The sequence below is a fragment of the Carcharodon carcharias genome, chromosome 15, assembly GCF_017639515.1.
Source record: "Carcharodon carcharias isolate sCarCar2 chromosome 15, sCarCar2.pri, whole genome shotgun sequence".
Classification (NCBI taxonomy): Eukaryota; Metazoa; Chordata; class Chondrichthyes; order Lamniformes; family Lamnidae; genus Carcharodon; species Carcharodon carcharias.
The window spans coordinates 112906885-112922112 of record NC_054481.1 but is presented as its reverse complement, the minus strand read 5'-3'; positions in this window follow the sequence as shown (position 1 = coordinate 112922112).

Genomic DNA, 15228 nt, shown 5'->3' with positions numbered 1-15228 from the left:
CCAGACTCGGTTTGGATATTTCCCATGTCCAGACTGGGGTTGGATATTTCCCACGTCCAGACTCGGGTTGGATATTTCCCACACCCAGACTGGGGTTGGATATTTCCCGTGTCCAGACTGGGGTTGGATATTTCCCACACCCAGACTGGGGTTGGATATTTCCCATGTCCAGACTCGGGTTGGATATTTCCCACACCCAGACTCGGGTTGGATATTTCCCATGTCAAGACTCGGCTTGGATATTTCCCATGTCCAGACTGGGGTTGGATATTTCCCATGTCCAGACTCGGGTTGGATATTTCCCATGTCCAGACTGGGGTTGGATATTTCCCACACCTAGACAGGGGTTGGATATTTCCCGTCTCCAGACTGGGGTTGGATATTTCCCACACCCAGACTTGGGTTGGATATTTGCCATGTGCAGACTCGGGTTGGGTATTTCCCACACCCAGACTCGGGTTGGATATTTCCCATGTCCAGACTGGGGTTGGATATTTCCCATGTCCACACTCAGGTTGGATATTTCCCATGTCCAGACTGGGGTTGGATATTTCCCATGTCCAGACTCGGGTTGGATATTTCCCATGTCCAGACTCGGGTTGGATATTTCCCATGTCCAGACTCGGGTTGGATATTTCCCATGTCCAGACTGGGGTTGGATATTTCCCATGTCCAGACTGGGGTTGGATATTTCCCAATGTCCAGACTCGGGTTGGATATTTCCCACACCCAGACTGGGGTTGTATATTTCCCATGTCCAGACTGGGGTTGGATATTTCCCATGTCCAGACTCGGGTTGGATATTTCCCACACCCAGACTCGGGTTGGATATTTCCCATGTCCAGACTGGGGTTGGATATTTCCCATGTCCAGACACATGTTGAATATTTCCCATATCCAGACACGTTGGATATTTCCCATGTCCAGACTGGGGTTGGATATTTCCCACACCCAGACTGGGGTTGGATATTTCCCATGTCCAGACTCGGGTTGGATATTTCCCATGTCCAGTCTCGGGTTGGATATTTCCCATGTCCAGACTGGGGTTGGATATTTCCCATGTCCAGACTCGGGTTGGATATTTCCCATGTCCAGACTGGGGTTGGATATTTCCCATGTCCAGACTTGGGTTGGATATTTCCCATGTCCAGACTGGGGTTGGATATTTCCCATGTCCAGACTTGGGTTGGATATTTCCCATGTCCAGACTCGGTTTGGATATTTCCCATGTCCAGACTGGGGTTGGATATTTCCCACGTCCAGACTGGGGTTGGATATTTCCCACGTCCAGACTGGGGTTGGATATTTCCCACACCCAGACTGGGGTTGGATATTTCCCATGTCCAGACTTGGGTTGGATATTTCCTACACCCAGACTGGGGTTGGATATTTCCCATGTCCAGACTCGGCTTGGATATTTCCCATGTCCAGACTCGGGTTGGATATTTCCCATGTCCAGACTGGGGTTGGAAATTTCCCATGTCCAGACTCGGGTTGGATATTTCCCATGTCCAGACTGGGGTTGGATATTTCCCACACCTAGACAGGGGTTGCATATTTCCCGTCTACAGACTGGCGTTGGATATTTCCCACACCCAGACTTGGGTTGGATATTTGCCATGTGCAGACTCGGGTTGGATATTTCCCACACCCAGACTCGGGTTGGATATTTCCCATGTCCAGACTGGGGTTGGATATTTCCCATGTCCACACTCGGGTTGGATATTTCCCATGTCCAGACTGGGGTTGGATATTTCCCATGTCCAGACCCGGGTTGGATATTTCCCATGTCCAGACTCGGGTTGGATATTTCCCATGTCCAGACTCGGGTTGGATATTTCCCATGTCCAGACTGGGGTTGGATATTTCCCATGTCCAGACTGGGGTTGGATATTTCCCATGTCCAGACTCGGGTTGGATATTTCCCACACCCAGACTGGGGTTGTATATTTCCCATGTCCAGACTGGGGTTGGATATTTCCCATGTCCAGACTCGGGTTGGATATTTCCCACACCCAGACTCGGGTTGGATATTTCCCATGTCCAGACTGGGGTTGGATATTTCCCATGTCCAGACACATCTTGATATTTCCCATATCCAGACACGTTGGATATTTCCCATGTCCAGACTGGGGTTGGATATTTCCCACACCCAGACTGGGGTTGGATATTTCCCATGTCCAGACTCGGGTTGGATATTTCCCATGTCCAGTCTCGGGTTGGATATTTCCCATGTCCAGACTGGGGTTGGATATTTCCCATGTCCAGACTCGGGTTGGATATTTCCCATGTCCAGACTGGGGTTGGATATTTCCCATGTCCAGACTTGGGTTGGATATTTCCCATGTCCAGACTGGGGTTGGATATTTCCATGTCCAGACTTGGGTTGGATATTTCCCATGTCCAGACTCGGTTTGGATATTTCCCATGTCCAGACTGGGGTTGGATATTTCCCACGTCCAGACTGGGGTTGGATATTTCCCACGTCCAGACTGGGGTTGGATATTTCCCATGTCCAGACTGGGGTTGGATATTTCCCATATCCGGACTGGGGTTGGATAATTCCCACGTCCAGACTGGGGTTGGATATTTCCCATGTCCAGACTGGGGTTGGATATTTCCCATGTCCAGACTCGGGTTGGATATTTCCCATGTCCAGACTCGGGTTGGATATTTCCCATGTCCAGACTCGGTTTGGATATTTCCCATGTCCAGACTGGGGTTGGATATTTCCCACGTCCAGACTCGGGTTGGATATTTCCCACACCCAGACTGGGGTTGGATATTTCCCGTGTCCAGACTGGGGTTGGATATTTCCCACACCCAGACTGGGGTTGGATATTTCCCATGTCCATACTCGGGTTGGATATTTCCCACACCCAGACTCGGGTTGGATATTTCCCATGTCAAGACTCGGCTTGGATATTTCCCATGTCCAGACTCGGGTTGGTATTTCCCATGTCCAGACTGGGGTTGGATATTTCCCATGTCCAGACTCGGGTTGGATATTTCCCATGTCCAGACTGGGGTTGGATATTTCCCACACCTAGACAGGGGTTGGATATTTCCCGTCTCCAGACTGGGGTTGGATATTTCCCACACCCAGACTTGGGTTGGATATTTGCCATGTGCAGACTCGGGTTGGATATTTCCCACACCCAGACTCGGGTTGGATATTTCCCATGTCCAGACTGGGGTTGGATATTTCCCATGTCCAGACTCGGGTTGGATATTTCCCATGTCCAGACTGGGGTTGGATATTTCCCATGTCCAGACTCGGGTTGGATATTTCCCATGTCCAGACTCGGGTTGGATATTTCCCATGTCCAGACTCGGGTTGGATATTTCCCATGTCCAGACTGGGGTTGGATATTTCCCATGTCCAGACTGGGGTTGGATATTTCCCATGTCCAGACTCGGGTTGGATATTTCCCACACCCAGACTGGGGTTGTATATTTCCCATGTCCAGACTGGGGTTGGATATTTCCCATGTCCAGACTCGGGTTGGATATTTCCCACACCCAGACTCGGGTTGGATATTTCCCATGTCCAGACTGGGGTTGGATATTTCCCATGTCCAGACACATGTTGAATATTTCCCATATCCAGACACGTTGGATATTTCCCATGTCCAGACTGGGGTTGGATATTTCCCACACCCAGACTGGGGTTGGATATTTCCCATGTCCAGACTCGGGTTGGATATTTCCCATGTCCAGTCTCGGGTTGGATATTTCCCATGTCCAGACTGGGGTTGGATATTTCCCATGTCCAGACTCGGGTTGGATATTTCCCATGTCCAGACTGGGGTTGGATATTTCCCATGTCCAGACTTGGGTTGGATATTTCCCATGTCCAGACTGGGGTTGGATATTTCCATGTCCAGACTTGGGTTGGATATTTCCCATGTCCAGACTCGGTTTGGATATTTCCCATGTCCAGACTGGGGTTGGATATTTCCCACGTCCAGACTGGGGTTGGATATTTCCCACGTCCAGACTGGGGTTGGATATTTCCCATGTCCAGACTGGGGTTGGATATTTCCCATGTCCGGACTGGGGTTGGATAATTCCCACGTCCAGACTGGGGTTGGATATTTCCCTTGTCCAGACTGGGGTTGGATATTTCCCATGTCCAGACTCGGGTTGGATATTTCCCATGTCCAGACTCGGGTTGGATATTTCCCATGTCCAGGCTCGGTTTGGATATTTCCCATGTCCAGACTGGGGTTGGATATTTCCCACGTCCAGACTCGGGTTGGATATTTCCCACACCCAGACTGGGGTTGGATATTTCCCGTGTCCAGACTGGGGTTGGATATTTCCCACACCCAGACTGGGGTTGGATATTTCCCATGTCCAGACACATGTTGGATATTTCCCATATCCAGACACGTTGGATATTTCCCATGTCCAGACTGGGGTTGGATATTTCCCACACCCAGACTGGGGTTGGATATTTCCCACACCCAGACTTGTGTTGGATATTTCCCACACCCAGACTGGGGTTGGATATTTCCCACATCCAGACTGGGGTTGGATATTTCCCACACCCAGACTCGGGTTGGATATTTCCCACGTCCAGACTCGGGTTGGATATTTCCCATGTCCAGTCTCGGGTTGGATATTTCCCATGTCCAGACTGGGGTTGGATATTTCCCAGGTCCAGACTCGGGTTGGATATTTCCCATGTCCAGACTGGCGTTGGATATTTCCCATGTCCAGACTTGGGTTGGATATTTCCCATGTCCAGACTCGGTTTGGATATTTCCCATGTCCAGACTGGGGTTGGATATTTCCCACGTCCAGACTGGGGTTGGATATTTCCCACGTCCAGACTGGGGTTGGATATTTCCCATGTCCAGACTGGGGTTGGATATTTCCCATGTCCGGACTGGGGTTGGATATTTCCCAGGTCCAGACTGGGGTTGGATATTTCCCTTGTCCAGACTGCGGTTGGATATTTCCCATGTGCAGACTGGGGTTGGTTATTTCCCACAACCAGACTGGGGTTGGATATTTCCCATGTCCAGACTGGGGTTGGATATATCCCATACCCAGACTGGGGTTGGATATTTCCCATGTCCAGACTCGGGTTGGATATTTCCCACACCCAGACCCGGGTTGGATATTTCCCATGTCCAGACTGGGGTTGGATATTTCCCATGTCCAGACACATGTTGGATATTTCCCATATCCAGACACGTTGGATATTTCCCATGTCCAGACTGGGGTTGGATATTTCCCACACCCAGACTGGGGTTGGATATTTCCCACACACAGACTGGGGTTGGATATTTCCCACACCCAGACTGGGGTTGGATATTTCCCACATCCAGACTGGGGTTGGATATTTCCCACAGCCAGACTCGGGTTGGATATTTCCCACGTCCAGACTCGGGTTGGATATTTCCCATGTCCAGACTCGGGTTGGATATTTCCCATGTCCAGACTGGGGTTGGATATTTCCCAGGTCCAGACTGGGGTTGGATATTTCCCATGTCCAGACTCGGGTTGGATATTTCCCATATCCAGACACGGGTTGGATATTTCCCATGTCCAGACTGGGGTTGGATATTTCCCACACCCAGACTGGGGTTGGATATTTCCCACACCCAGACTGGGGTTGGATATTTCCCACACCCAGACTGGGGTTGGATATTTCCCACATCCAGACTGGGGTTGGATATTTCCCACACCCAGACTGGGGTTGGATATTTCCCACGTCCAGACTCGGGTTGGATATTTCCCATGTCCAGTCTCGGGTTGGATATTTCCCATGTCCAGACTGGGGTTGGATATTTCCCATGTCCAGACTCGGGTTGGATATTTCCCATGTCCAGACTGGGGTTGGATATTTCCCATGTCCAGACTTGGGTTGGATATTTCCCATGTCCAGACTCGGTTTGGATATTTCCCATGTCCAGACTGGGGTTGGATATTTCCCACGTCCAGACTGGGGTTGGATATTTCCCACGTCCAGACTGGGGTTGGATATTTCCCATGTCCAGACTGGGGTTGGATATTTCCCATGTCCGGACTGGGGTTGGATATTTCCCACGTCCAGACTGGGGTTGGATATTTCCCTTGTCCAGACTGCGGTTGGATATTTCCCATGTGCAGACTGGGGTTGGATATTTCCCACACCCAGACTGGGGTTGGATATTTCCCATGTCCAGACTGGGGTTGGATATATCCCATACCCAGACTGGGGTTGGATATTTCCCATGTCCAGACTCGGGTTGGATATTTCCCACACCCAGACCCGGGTTGGATATTTCCCATGTCCAGACTGGGGTTGGATATTTCCCATGTCCAGACACATGTTGGATATTTCCCATATCCAGACACGTTGGATATTTCCCATGTCCAGACTGGGGTTGGATATTTCCCACACCCAGACTGGGGTTGGATATTTCCCACACCCAGACTGGGGTTGGATATTTCCCACACCCAGACTGGGGTTGGATATTTCCCACATCCAGACTGGGGTTGGATATTTCCCACACCCAGACTCGGGTTGGATATTTCCCACGTCCAGACTCGGGTTGGATATTTCCCATGTCCAGACTCGGGTTGGATATTTCCCATGTCCAGACTGGGGTTGGATATTTCCCAGGTCCAGACTGGGGTTGGATATTTCCCATGTCCAGACTCGGGTTGGATATTTCCCATGTCCAGACTCGGGTTGGATATTTCCCATGTCCAGACTCGGTTTGGATATTTCCCATGTCCAGACTGGGGTTGGATATTTCCCATGTCCAGACTCGGGTTGGATATTTCCCACACCCAGACTGGGGTTGGATATTTCCCGTGTCCAGACTGGGGTTGGATATTTCCCACACCCAGACTGGGGTTGGATATTTCCCATGTCCAGACTCGGGTTGGATATTTCCCACACCCAGACTGGGGTTGGATATTTCCCATGTCCAGACGCGGCTTGGATATTTCCCATGTCCAGACTCGGGTTGGATATTTCCCAAGTCCAGACTGGGGTTGGATATTTCCCATGTCCAGACTCGGGTTGGATATTTCCCATGTCCAGACTGGGGTTGGATATTTCCCACACCCAGACTGGGCTTTGGATATTTCCCATGTCCAGACTGGGGTTGGATATTTCCCATGTCCAGACTGGGGTTGGATATTTCCCATGTCCAGACTGGGGTTGGATATTTCCCATGTCCAGACTGGGGTTGGATATTTCCCACACCCAGACTGGGGTTGGATATTTCCCATGTCCAGACTGGGGTTGGATATTTCCCACACCCAGACTGGGGTTGGATATTTCCCATGTCCAGACTGGGGTTGGATATTTCCCACACCCAGACTGGGGTTGGATATTTCCCACACCCAGACTGGGGTTGGATATTTCCCATGTCCAGACTGGGGTTGGATATTTCCCATGTCCAGACTCGGGTTGGATATTTCCCACTCCCAGACTGGGGTTGGATATTTCCCATGTCCAGACTGGGGTTGGATATTTCCCATGTCCAGACTGGGGTTGGATATATCCCATGTCCAGACTCGGGTTGGATATTTCCCATGTCCAGACTTGGGTTGGATATTTCCCATGTCCAGACTCGGTTTGGATATTTCCCATGTCCAGACTGGGGTTGGATATTTCCCACGTCCAGACTGGGGTTGGATATTTCCCACACCCAGACTGGGGTTGGATATTTCCCATGTCCAGACTGGGGTTGGATATTTCCCACACCCAGACTGGGGTTGGATATTTCCCATCTCCAGACTGGGGTTGGATATTTCCCACACCCAGACTGGTGTTGGATATTTCCCATGTCCAGACTCGGGTTGGATATTTCCCACACCCAGACTGGGGTTGGATATTTCCCATGTCCAGACTCGGGTTGGATATTTCCCATGTCCAGTCTCGGGTTGGATATTTCCCATGTCCAGACTGGGGTTGGATATTTCCCATGTCCAGACTCGGGTTGGATATTTCCCATGTCCAGACTGGCGTTGGATATTTCCCATGTCCAGACTTGGGTTGGATATTTCCCATGTCCAGACTCGGTTTGGATATTTCCCATGTCCAGACTGGGGTTGGATATTTCCCACGTCCAGACTGGGGTTGGATATTTCCCACGTCCAGACTGGGGTTGGATATTTCCCATGTCCAGACTGGGGTTGGATATTTCCCATGTCCGGACTGGGGTTGGATATTTCCCACGTCCAGACTGGGGTTGGATATTTCCCTTGTCCAGACTGCGGTTGGATATTTCCCATGTGCAGACTGGGGTTGGATATTTCCCACACCCAGACTGGGGTTGGATATTTCCCATGTCCAGACTGGGGTTGGATATATCCCATACCCAGACTGGGGTTGGATATTTCCCATGTCCAGACTCGGGTTGGATATTTCCCACACCCAGACCCGGGTTGGATATTTCCCATGTCCAGACTGGGGTTGGATATTTCCCATGTCCAGACACATGTTGGATATTTCCCATATCCAGACACGTTGGATATTTCCCATGTCCAGACTGGGGTTGGATATTTCCCACACCCAGACTGGGGTTGGATATTTCCCACACCCAGACTGGGGTTGGATATTTCCCACACCCAGACTGGGGTTGGATATTTCCCACATCCAGACTGGGGTTGGATATTTCCCACACCCAGACTCGGGTTGGATATTTCCCACGTCCAGACTCGGGTTGGATATTTCCCATGTCCAGACTCGGGTTGGATATTTCCCATGTCCAGACTGGGGTTGGATATTTCCCATGTCCAGACTGGGGTTGGATATTTCCCATGTCCAGACTCGGGTTGGATATTTCCCATGTCCAGACTCGGGTTGGATATTTCCCATGTCCAGACTCGGGTTGGATATTTCCCATGTCCAGACTGGGGTTGGATATTTCCCATGTCCAGACTGGGGTTGGATATTTCCCACACCCAGACTGGGGTTGGATATTTCCCATGTCCAGACTGGGGTTGGATATTTCCCACACCCAGACTGGGGTTGGATATTTCCCATGTCCAGACTCGGGTTGGATATTTCCCACACCCAGACTGGGGTTGGATATTTCCCTTGTCCAGACTCGGCTTGGATATTTCCCATGTCCAGACTCGGGTTGGATATTTCCCATGTCCAGACCTGCGTTGGATATTTCCCATGTCCAGACTCGGGTTGGATATTTCCCATGTCCAGACTGGGGTTGGATATTTCCCACACCTAGACAGGGGTTGGATATTTCCCGTCTCCAGACTGGGGTTGGATATTTCCCACACCCAGACTTGGGTTGGATATTTGCCATGTGCAGACTCGGGTTGGATATTTCCCACACCCAGACTCGGGTTGGATATTTCCCATGTCCAGACTGGGGTTGGATATTTCCCATGTCCAGACTCGGGTTGGATATTTCCCATGTCCAGACTGGGGTTGGATATTTCCCATGTCCAGACTCGGGTTGGATATTTCCCATGTCCAGACTGAGGTTGGATATTTCCCACACCTAGACGGGGGTTGGATATTTCCCGTCTCCAGACTGGGGTTGGATATTTCCCACACCCAGACTTGGGTTGGATATTTCCCATGTGCAGACTCGGGTTGGATATTTCCCACACCCAGACTCGGGTTGGATATTTCCCATGTCCAGACTGGGGTTGGATATTTCCCATGTCCAGACTCGGGTTGGATATTTCCCATGTCCAGACTGGGGTTGGATATTTCCCATGTCCAGACTCGGGTTGGATATTTCCCATGTCCAGACTCGGGTTGGATATTTCCCATGTCCAGACTCGGGTTGGATATTTCCCATGTCCAGACTGGGGTTGGATATTTCCCATGTCCAGACTGGGGTTGGATATTTCCCATGTCCAGACTCGGGTTGGATATTTCCCACACCCAGACTGGGGTTGTATATTTCCCATGTCCAGACTGGGGTTGGATATTTCCCATGTCCAGACTCGGGTTGGATATTTCCCACACCCAGACTGGGGTTGGATATTTCCCATGTCCAGACTGGGGTTGGATATTTCCCATGTCCAGACACATGTTGAATATTTCCCATATCCAGACACGTTGGATATTTCCCATGTCCAGACTGGGGTTGGATATTTCCCACACCCAGACTGGGATTGGATATTTCCCATGTCCAGACGCGGGTTGGATATTTCCCATGTCCAGTCTCGGGTTGGATATTTCCCATGTCCAGACTGGGGTTGGATATTTCCCATGTCCAGACTCGGGTTGGATATTTCCCATGTCCAGACTGGGGTTGGATATTTCCCATGTCCAGACTTGGGTTGTATATTTCCCATGTCCAGACTGGGGTTGGATATTTCCCATGTCCAGACTTGGGTTGGATATTTCCCATGTCCAGACTCGGTTTGGATATTTCCCATGTCCAGACTGGGGTTGGATATTTCCCACGTCCAGACTGGGGTTGGATATTTCCCACGTCCAGACTGGGGTTGGATATTTCCCATGTCCAGACTGGGGTTGGATATTTCCCATGTCCGGACTGGGGTTGGATAATTCCCACGTCCAGACTGGGGTTGGATATTTCCCTTGTCCAGACTGCGGTTGGATATTTCCCATGTCCAGACTGGGGTTGGATATTTCCCATGTCCAGACTCGGGTTGGATATTTCCCACACCTAGACAGGGGTTGGATATTTCCCGTCTCCAGACTCGGGTTGGATATTTCCCACACCCAGACTGGGGTTGGATATTTCCCATGTCCAGACTCGGGTTGGATATTTCCCATGTCCAGTCTCGGGTTGGATATTTCCCATGTCCAGACTGGGGTTAGATATTTCCCATGTCCAGACGCGGGTTGGATATTTCCCATGTCCAGACTGGCGTTGGATATTTCCCATGTCCAGACTTGGGTTGGATATTTCCCATGTCCAGACTCGGTTTGGATATTTCCCATGTCCAGACTGGGGTTGGATATTTCCCACGTCCAGACTGGGGTTGGATATTTCCCACGTCCAGACTGGGGTTGGATATTTCCCATGTCCAGACTGGGGTTGGATATTTCCCATGTCCGGACTGGGGTTGGATATTTCCCACGTCCAGACTGGGGTTGGATATTTCCCTTGTCAGACTGCGGTTGGATATTTCCCATGTGCAGACTGGGGTTGGATATTTCCCACACCCAGACTGGGGTTGGATATTTCCCATGTCCAGACTGGGGTTGGATATATCCCATACCCAGACTGGGGTTGGATATTTCCCATGTCCAGACTCGGGTTGGATATTTCCCACACCCAGACCCGGGTTGGATATTTCCCATGTCCAGACTGGGGTTGGATATTTCCCATGTCCAGACACATGTTGGATATTTCCCATATCCAGACACGTTGGATATTTCCCATGTCCAGACTGGGGTTGGATATTTCCCACACCCAGACTGGGGTTGGATATTTCCCACACCCAGACTGGGGTTGGATATTTCCCACACCCAGACTGGGGTTGGATATTTCCCACATCCAGACTGGGGTTGGATATTTCCCACACCCAGACTCGGGTTGGATATTTCCCACGTCCAGACTCGGGTTGGATATTTCCCATGTCCAGACTCGGGTTGGATATTTCCCATGTCCAGACTGGGGTTGGATATTTCCCAGGTCCAGACTGGGGTTGGATATTTCCCATGTCCAGACTCGGGTTGGATATTTCCCATGTCCAGACTCGGGTTGGATATTTCCCATGTCCAGACTCGGTTTGGATATTTCCCATGTCCAGACTGGGGTTGGATATTTCCCATGTCCAGACTGTGGTTGGATATTTCCCACACCCAGACTGGGGTTGGATATTTCCCGTGTCCAGACTGGGGTTGGATATTTCCCACACCCAGACTGGGGTTGGATATTTCCCATGTCCAGACTCGGGTTGGATATTTCCCACACCCAGACTGGGGTTGGATATTTCCCATGTCCAGACTCGGGTTGGATATTTCCCATGTCCAGACTGGGGTTGGATATTTCCCATGTCCAGACCTGTGTTGGATATTTCCCATGTCCAGACTCGGGTTGGATATTTCCCATGTCCAGACTGGGGTTGGATATTTCCCACACCTAGACAGGGGTTGGATATTTCCCGTCTCCAGACTGGGGTTGGATATTTCCCACACCCAGACTTGGGTTGGATATTTGCCATGTGCAGACTCGGGTTGGATATTTCCCACACCCAGACTCGGGTTGGATATTTCCCATGTCCAGACTGGGGTTGGATATTTCCCATGTCCAGACTTGGGTTGGATATTTCCCATGTCCAGACTGGGGTTGGATATTTCCCATGTCCAGACTCGGGTTGGATATTTCCCATGTCCAGACTGGGGTTGGATATTTCCCACACCTAGACAGGGGTTGGATATTTCCCAGTCCAGACTGGGGTTGGATATTTCCCACACCCAGACTTGGGTTGGATATTTGCCATGTGCAGACTCGGGTTGGATATTTCCCACACCCAGACTCGGGTTGGATATTTCCCATGTCCAGACTGGGGTTGGATATTTCCCATGTCCAGACTCGGGTTGGATATTTCCCATGTCCAGACTGGGGTTGGATATTTCCCATGTCCAGACTCGGGTTGGATATTTCCCATGTCCAGACTCGGGTTGGATATTTCCCATGTCCAGACTCGGGTTGGATATTTCCCATGTCCAGACTGGGGTTGGATATTTCCCATGTCCAGACTGGGGTTGGATATTTCCCACACCCAGACTGGGGTTGGATATTTCCCATGTCCAGACTGGGGTTGGATATTTCCCATGTCCAGACTGGGGTTGGATATTTCCCATATCCAGACTGGGTTGGATATTTCCCATGTCCAGACTGGGGTTGGATATTTCCCACATCCAGACTGGGGTTGGATATTTCCCATGTCCAGACTCGGGTTGGATATTTCCCATGTCCAGACTGGGGTTGGATATTTCCCATGTCCAGACTGGGGTTGGATATTTCCCATGTCCAGACTCGGGTTGGATATTTCCCATGTCCAGACTGGGGTTGGATATTTCCCATGTCCAGACTCGGGTTGGATATTTCCCATGTCCAGACTGGGGTTGGATATTTCCCATGTCCAGACTTGGGTTGGATATTTCCCATGTCCAGACTCGGTTTGGATATTTCCCATGTCCAGACTGGGGTTGGATATTTCCCACGTCCAGACTGGGGTTGGATATTTCCCACGTCCAGACTGGGGTTGGATATTTCCCATGTCCAGACTGGGGTTGGATATTTCCCATGTCCGGACTGGGGTTGGATATTTCCCACGTCCAGACTGGGGTTGGATATTTCCCTTGTCCAGACTGCGGTTGGATATTTCCCATGTGCAGACTGGGGTTGGATATTTCCCACACCCAGACTGGGGTTGGATATTTCCCATGTCCAGACTGGGGTTGGATATATCCCATACCCAGACTGGGGTTGGATATTTCCCATGTCCAGACTCGGGTTGGATATTTCCCACACCCAGACCCGGGTTGGATATTTCCCATGTCCAGACTGGGGTTGGATATTTCCCATGTCCAGACACATGTTGGATATTTCCCATATCCAGACACGTTGGATATTTCCCATGTCCAGACTGGGGTTGGATATTTCCCATACCCAGACTGGGGTTGGATATTTCCCACACACAGACTGGGGTTGGATATTTCCCACACCCAGACTGGGGTTGGATATTTCCCACATCCAGACTGGGGTTGGATATTTCCCATGTCCAGACTGGGGTTGGATATTTCCCATGTCCAGACTCGGGTTGGATATTTCCCACACCCAGACTGGGGTTGGATATTTCCCATGTCCAGACTGGGGTTGGATATTTCCCATGTCCAGACACATGTTGAATATTTCCCATATCCAGACACGTTGGATATTTCCCATGTCCAGACTGGGGTTGGATATTTCCCACACCCAGACTGGTGTCGGATATTTCCCATGTCCAGACGCGGGTTGGATATTTCCCATGTCCAGTCTCGGGTTGGATATTTCCCATGTCCAGACTGGGGTTGGATATTTCCCATGTCCAGACTCGGGTTGGATATTTCCCATGTCCAGACTGGGGTTGGATATTTCCCATGTCCAGACTTGGGTTGGATATTTCCCATGTCCAGACTGGGGTTGGATATTTCCCATGTCCAGACTTGGGTTGGATATTTCCCATGTCCAGACTCGGGTTGGATATTTCCCATGTCCAGACTCGGGTTGGATATTTCCCACGTCCAGACTGGGGTTGGATATTTCCCACGTCCAGACTGGGGTTGGATATTTCCCATGTCCAGACTGGGGTTGGATATTTCCCATGTCCAGACTGGGGTTGGATAATTCCCACGTCCAGACTGGGGTTGGATATTTCCCTTGTCCAGACTGCGGTTGGATATTTCCCATGTCCAGACTGGGGTTGGATATTTCCCATGTCCAGACTCGGGTTGGATATTTCCCACACCTAGACTGGGGTTGGATATTTCCCGTCTCCAGACTCGGGTTGGATATTTCCCACACCCAGACTGGGGTTGGATATTTCCCATGTCCAGACTCGGGTTGGATATTTCCCATGTCCAGACTCGGGTTGGATATTTCCCATGTCCAGACTGGGGTTGGATATTTCCCATGTCCAGACTCGGGTTGGATATTTCCCATGTCCAGACTTCGTTGGATATTTCCCATGTCCAGACTTGGGTTGGATATTTCCCATGTCCAGACTCGGTTTGGATATTTCCCATGTCCAGACTGGGGTTGGATATTTCCCACGTCCAGACTGGGGTTGGATATTTCCCACGTCCAGACTGGGGTTGGATATTTCCCATGTCCAGACTGGGGTTGGATATTTCCCATGTCCGGACTGGGGTTGGATATTTCCCACGTCCAGACTGGGGTTGGATATTTCCCTTGTCCAGACTGCGGTTGGATATTTCCCATGTGCAGACTGGGGTTGGATATTTCCCACACCCAGACTGGGGTTGGATATTTCCCATGTCCAGACTGGGGTTGGATATATCCCATACCCAGACTGGGGTTGGATATTTCCCATGTCCAGACTCGGGTTGGATATTTCCCACACCCAGACCCGGGTTGGATATTTCCCATGTCCAGACTGGGGTTGGATATTTCCCATGTCCAGACACATGTTGGATATTTCCCATATCCAGACACGTTGGATATTTCCCATGTCCAGACTGGGGTTGGATAATTCCCACACCCAGACTGGGGTTGGATATTTCCCACACCCAGACTGGGGTTGGATATTTCCCAC